The following is a 7,327-nucleotide window of genomic DNA, read 5'->3' on the forward strand; positions in this document are numbered from 1 at the left end:
TTTTCAGGGATATAGACTATGGTGGCATGAGTGGAAAGATGCCATTCATAGAAAATCCTAATTACAGGATAGGGAAGGAAGTCAAAAAGTACAGGTATTGGGAAAGCTAACACCAACACTACCATCACAATTCGCCCTACTCAGCCAGAGAGATTAAAAAACAAACAAACAACAACAACAAAAAAACCCAAAGTGGTTTTGCTGTTTTTTCACCAGTCACTGATCTGGGGAAAAACTGCTCCAAAAGCCCAAAATTTTATCAGCTTCTCTTTATTTTTATCCCAACCCCAATTTTCTAAGTTTGCTCACATAGCTATTCAAAAAGAAAAAAAGTAAAACACATCTGTCAGCTCATCTGATTAAAAAAAATGGTTATTCTAGTAGAATGATTTCATTAATCATAATTTTTTGAGGTTTTCTTATTTTTATTTTAAGGACCACTCCCTTTCCTCGTTTACTTTAGAGTTTATTAATTTGATGTGAGAAGATACACAGGCACTTGGATTTTGGTTCCAATCTATATCACTGGAAAGGGATCATCTTACTCTTTCGCATTGTTTCTGGAACAAGTCTCTGTTAGGGGAGGAAAGTCAGAAGTGCAGAGGGAAGGTTAGAAGGTGCAAAAGGCCATCTTCACACAGGCCTCTGCGGGTCAATGCTAACTCACCTATGGGTAACTTGAAACCTGAAAGTAGGAAGAGAAACAGTTACTATCTTGGCAATCCAGTAATCCATGAGGAAGTTTAACCTGCAACCCAAATGTCACTTATTCCATTTTCCCCACTCTCATATAAGATATTATTTCATTACCAAATAGAAATACTTTCTGCCCTGCTGTTATTTTTGTTCCCCGACTCCCCAAGAATTGACTCCTGCCTCCATGCTAACTCAATGCCTATCCATTGCCAAAAAAAAACAAAAAAATTGTTTTTGTTTTTGTTTTTTATTTTATTTCCAAGAACCAAGCAACCACTTCTGACTACATGTAGTTTATCCAGTGGGAGCAAGTAGCTAACATTGAAGCTCCTGTCCTCAATGCCAGTAATACAACACCACTGGGTTCCCTTCTCTGACAGTGGCAACTTCAAGAGGAAAAATTGGGAAATCTGTTTTATTTCTCTCTCCCCTCATATTGGCATGAATTTACATCTTCCCTAATACCATAACACCATATGACCTTCCCTATGTAATGCTTTAAAGTGCAATAATATCTATGGTTTTTTAAAAAAAATTAATACTTATCGTGAAGGTCTTTTTAAACCATTTTAGTTTCTGAGAATAAAACTTAATGGACATTATCAAAAACTCATTTCACATTAACAGACTGAAAATAAACCAAAGGACATTATGTGTGCATGTGTGTTTAAGTGCACACAGAAATATGTATACATATGCATAATATATACATGAGTGTATATGTGTATATATACATTTGTATTCATGTATATACACATATATACTTAACATGTGGCTTTATTGGAGAAACACCATATTCATATCTAAAAAATATTCTGAGAATATTAAGATGACCATTCAAGCTGAAGAAAAAGGCTGGTGAAAATTCAGGTGAAAATGTTCATCATTTCCCATTACATCAACTCTGTAATTTTGCAGTTCTCTGTATAAACATCAAAAGTCTTATATAGCAACAAAAGTATAAAACAGTTGTCCATATTTTCACAGTTGTGGTATAATTTATGAAATTAGAAAGTAATTTATGTGCTTCTTAATATAAATGGCAAGTTTTGATATGATTATACAGTATATAAAATATACATAGTGCTATATAAAATTATTTGGTCTTGATATAATATTTTGCTCCAGTATTAACACTAATATATGTCTAGATAGTGAGGTTTTTATGATATCCCTGATACTAATACAAGAGGCATTTATAATCATTTATTTTTAAATATAAGCAAATAATGATTAATATAGTTAACATTGTTATTCCCTGTGATAAAAATTTTATAAGTAAATTAAAGAAGACATGTTGTAAATTAGGAGGTGCAACAATAAAATAATTACCTTCCAGAAATTATGTGGGATGTGATATGTATTACATAAAAGCATTTCCATCCATTCTAGAAGCAGGTAATAAAAAGTTATCAAAAAATCCAAAAGTCCTGCTTTCATAAATATGCATGATTTATAATTATCAAATAATTATAGACAAATTGTTATTTTAGCATCATTTTTCAAACTCAACTTACATCCCCTAAGTGGGCTGTACAATAAATTGAAGGAGTCAAAATGAAAGTTTTTAAAGAGAATAAAACAGACTAAGAAATAGTACGCCTATTAATAATAGCTATTATTTCCTGACACATTTGTTTCATGTGTCTGTCTGTATTTATGTATTTTTATTTGTCTAAGCATATATCAAGTACTCCCAGTATAAAGAGCGTATTTTTCCACGTTAAAATTCTTTTAGAAGAACTATTCTAGATATATTTATCAAGACTTATACCACAGTAAAAAAAAAAAATGGTCCACACATCTCAGTGGTTTAGAACAACAATGTTTTTTATTATTATCCACATAAATCCACTGAGGGCCATATGATGTCCCAAAGCCAGAGATTTCCATGCAATGTTTCAGAGATTCAGATTGCTTCCACCTTCAACCATATCACAAGGCTGCTCTAATCCCCACACAGGACAAGAGAACCTACGGAAGACTTTCAGCTCTTCTCTACTGGTCGGTCAAGGGAAGACACATGTCATACTGAGTGTTGGTCAGTACTGAACCTAAATGTAGAGCAACTAGGCAATTCATGGAATGTTTGGTAAATACAATCATCTCCATCAGAGAGGCCTCTCCTACCCTTAAAATTCTTTCTTCAATACTGATTACCATGACAGTATTACTTCATAGATGGTACCATGAATATTACACAAACTAACTGTCATTCATGGGACCACAAGCTACTCTAGCAAATCTTAGTGATTATTAAGAAAATGTTAGGGGCTGAGGAAATACAGCAGAAGGTAGGGCACTTTGCACCTTGCACCTTGCACGTGGCAACCTGGGTTTGATCCTCAGCCCCCACTTATGATACCTAAGCACAGAGCCAAGAAAGAGAAAGGAAAATAAAATAGAACGAGAAAGGAAGGAAGGAAGGAAGGAAGGAAGGAAGGAAGGAAGGAAGGAAGGAAGGAAGGAAGGAAGGGTGGGTTAGCACATCATACCTATCACAGCTCATTATGAAATTTATTTTCAATGTTGTCCCCTAACACAATACTTAGTAAAATCTGAAGCACCTATAACCAAAATGGACACAAAAAAGTAGAAACTCTAAAGTTTGATCTTGTGACTGACACTTGTTTTTAAAACTGAAAAATCAGAGGGCAGTTGTCTACCAAAAGATTAAAGTTAAAAAAAAGATGGTAAAGTATCTTAGGGGAATATAGACAATGTTTGATTTTTTTTTGGTGGTGGTGGGTATGGGGGTGAATTTGTATCACACTGAACTCAGTATTTACTTCTAGATATATGTAGAGGACATTCCTGGAGATTCTTGGGGGACTTTGTGTACTGCTGGGGATCAAATCTACATCAGCAGGGTGCAAAACAAGCACCTTATCCATTATACTATCTCTCTGGCCCCAAGATACTTTTTTTTCATTTAGAGAGAAAAATGCCAAGCTAGAAAAATGAGTGCTCTCATGCACCAGAGTAAATTCTGAAATGTAAAGAGCCAATTTTGGTATAAATTTTTATCAAATGACCAGAATTCGAGGTCATGACTGCAGGAGAGAGTGCTCTAAGAACTCTAGGAATAGAAAATCACACGAACAAAGACTATATTACAGTGTGTCTTTCCCCTTTTTTTACAGAGCTGGGGTTAGCGGGTGCATATCCAGCTGAGCTAAGGGCTTACTCCTGACTCTGTATTCAGAGATTACCCCTTACAGTGCTGAGGGAACCAGATGCTATGCAAGGGATCAAATCCAGTGGGCTGCATGCAAAGCAAGAGTCATACCCTACTCTTGGCCCCAAAATATAACCTGGGCCAACTAGACATCTTGGTTATAACCAGCTGAGTGGTTCTCAGGCTCCTGAAATGAAAGGAATCAACATGAAGTGTGGAGAAAGAGGACAGAGGAGCTTTTGAAATACAGGGAGTTTTTGTTGAAAAACAAGAGCATAAAAGTTGTCAGGCAGATCCTGTTAGTGTTCAGTATAGGGGGAAAACTGAGGCTGATAAAAAGGAAAATCTCATTCTCTGAAAAGCTGAGACCTGTTAAAGAGAGAGGCCACAGGACTGGGGATACCATATTCAGATACATGCACAGATATGGGATCAAACACTTTACTAGTCAAAGTACTTGGATGATATCCTTCACCAAAGTGCCCCATAATTTTGGGGTAAGTTCATTCACCCAGGGCTGAACCATACTACAGTAGGAAGTCTCAGTCTTAGGTTCGATCCCCAGCACCCAGGTTTGCTCTCCGGTGCCACGTATGGTCCTCTGAACACTGCCAGGAGTGATTCATGAACACAGAGTCAGTAGTAAATTCTAAGCACCATCAGGAGTAGCCCCCAAAACGAAACAAAAATAAAAAACATATGAAGAAGAACCTTTATTCACCAGTAGCATCCCTCACAAATGATTAAAATAAAAAGTTTTAGATGAACTTGCATTATTATGTTGCTTGAAGATCTCGGCTTATGATACAAGCTTCAAGTCAAGGAGAGAACCAAATGAAATTTTCCAGCATGGAAGGAAGGCAAGAACCACTCAAGTTGCCATGCTTGAAGTGTCTTCTGCTATGTGATTAAAATTTTCATTTGTCTTGTGGATCTGGGGACTGATTTCAGGGCTTTTTACATGTGAAACCATGCCCAGTCTACCACTGAGCTCCATCGTTGACTCCATCCTAACTTTCTATTAGACATTATTGGTGCAGGCTCTACATCATGACAGGCACCTGCAAAATTCAACTAGGGGCCCATCTGTCTGCTTCCTTATTTTATAAAAAAATTTTATTGGAAACAGTCATGTCCATTTGATTCTGTATCACCTATCTGCTTTCACATTACCTGCTATAATGGCAAAATTGGATCATTCAAACATAGTGTTTAAAAAAGGGTGGGGCAAAAGGAGAGAAATAAATAACAAAAGGGAATGCTCAGTCACAGAGGTGGGGTAGGATGGGGGAGATGGGGGATGGGAGGGATACTGGGATCATTGGTGGTGGAGAATAGGCACTGGTGGAGGGACAGGTACTAGATCATTCTACAACTGAAACCCAAGCACAAAAATGTATAAGTTTTTACAACTGTACCTCATGGTGTTTTACTAATAAAAATTTTTAAATATAAAATAAAATCAAAATAAATGAATAAAAAAGGGGTGAGGAACATCTGTTCTGCAGGCTGTGTAAGATTCATGAAATCATGTGCTCTGTGCTGGGACATGATGGAACAGATAATTATGCTTCCATCAACTGTCCACAGTTCATCTGCCTGTATTTCATATGATGACGTGTTTTATGATGCAATATATATTTTATAAAATTATATATATTATATATAATGATGATCATAAATATCCAAATAGCCCTTAGGATAAAAAAGATTCCCCGTCACTGCTTCAGATGAAGTGTTTGCCCACCTCTTCCCATAATCCCTTGGGCCCACCCTTGACCAACTCTACATACATTCCATATATATCAAGAATTCTCTGTCTCTCTCTCAGGAGTATTCTCTGGCAGAAGGGCTGGTTAAGACCTAGGCACAGCATGCATCTGTGCCAGAAAACAGGCCTTCCCTAACTCACCACCCTATCCCCTACGGTGAGAAGATCAAATTCCACCCAAGGGGTCAACAGGGAGAGTTTTATATTAATATGGTTACCAGTTTTTCTGAAGGGACAAAAGGTAACCCTATCACACAAACCTAGGAACACATCTAGGAGCAAGGACACACATAAGAGACCAGTAGTGAGGTGGAGCACTGCCATCATTAGGAGCTGAGCCACAGGGACCCAATTTCTCCTAATCCAGGTCAGAGGCCCAGTGGTGGTGGCGTACAGAGCCAAGGCCACTAACACAACCCCTCCTTATCCCATAAAAACTATAAATTATCCTCTTGTGTGGGACTTTCACTAGGACAGCCTGTTCACCAAAAACATATAGGAGAATAATTCATTAGCCCCTTCCTCAGTTAACACTACAACAAACACAATAGGTGAGTGTGAAAGTCTCAAACTGCACGGGTCACAATAATAAAGCAACGTAGAAACCCACCAGGCCCAGATGACACAGCCAGTAGTAGTGAGCTATATAACCTCTCTGACAAGGAATTTAGAAAAGAGTTATTAAGGAAGCATTGAAGGTTAAAAAAATCAATGGAATGCACTACCAATAAAATACAAGAGGATTTGAGATAAGAAATGAGGAAAATGCAAACAAAATTACAAATAGAAATGACAGATCTGAAAAACCTGGTAGGTAAAATGAAAAACTCGGTGAAGGCCTCAGCAGTTCTGCTGAGGACAGAATCAGTGATCTCCAAGATGAGGTGCAGAGAATTTCCAGACAACAGAAGACAAGACAAATCCCTCAAATACACCAAACTTCAGAAGAAAGATGGGACAAAAACCCTAAAATAATCTCTCAACATCAATGGGCTAAACGCACTAATTAAAAGACACAGAGTGGCAGGATGGATCAGAAAATTAAACCCAGCATTCTGCTGCCTGCAAGAAACACATCTGAGCAGTCAGAGAAAATACAAACACAAAGTTAAAGGCTGGAAAACAATTCTACAGGCAAACAACTCCCTAAAAAAACACTGGGGCGGCCAAATTGGTAACAGACCACATTGATTTCAGACTGAAGAACGTGACAAGAAACAGTGAACGTCATTTCTTAATGATCAAAGGATCTGTACATCAGGTAGAACTCACTCCTAAATGTATTTGCACCCTAATGAGGGACCATCAAAATATTTTTTAAAAAACCGCTCATAAATTGAAGAAAGATAGATAGCAACACAATGCTAGTTGAAGATTTCAACACCGCTTTATCACCTCTCAATAGATCAACCAGTCTCAAGCTCAGCAGGGACATACTCTATCTAAGGGAAGAAATGGGGAAAAAAGATTCAGTATACATTTTTATATATAAAAAAACTTCATCCCCCTATCAACATCATCAAAATGGCAATACTTCCCAAAGCACTGTACAAATTCAATGCAATCCCTATAAGGATACCCATGACATTCTTCAAAGAAATGGAGCAAACACTCCTGAAATTTATATGGAACAATAAGCCCCCACGAATAGCTAAAGCAATTCTTGGGAAAAAGAAAATGGG

Source organism: Sorex fumeus, unplaced genomic scaffold, assembly GCF_029834395.1.
Source record: "Sorex fumeus unplaced genomic scaffold, SorFum_2.1 ptg000044l, whole genome shotgun sequence".
NCBI lineage: Eukaryota > Metazoa > Chordata > Mammalia > Eulipotyphla > Soricidae > Sorex > Sorex fumeus.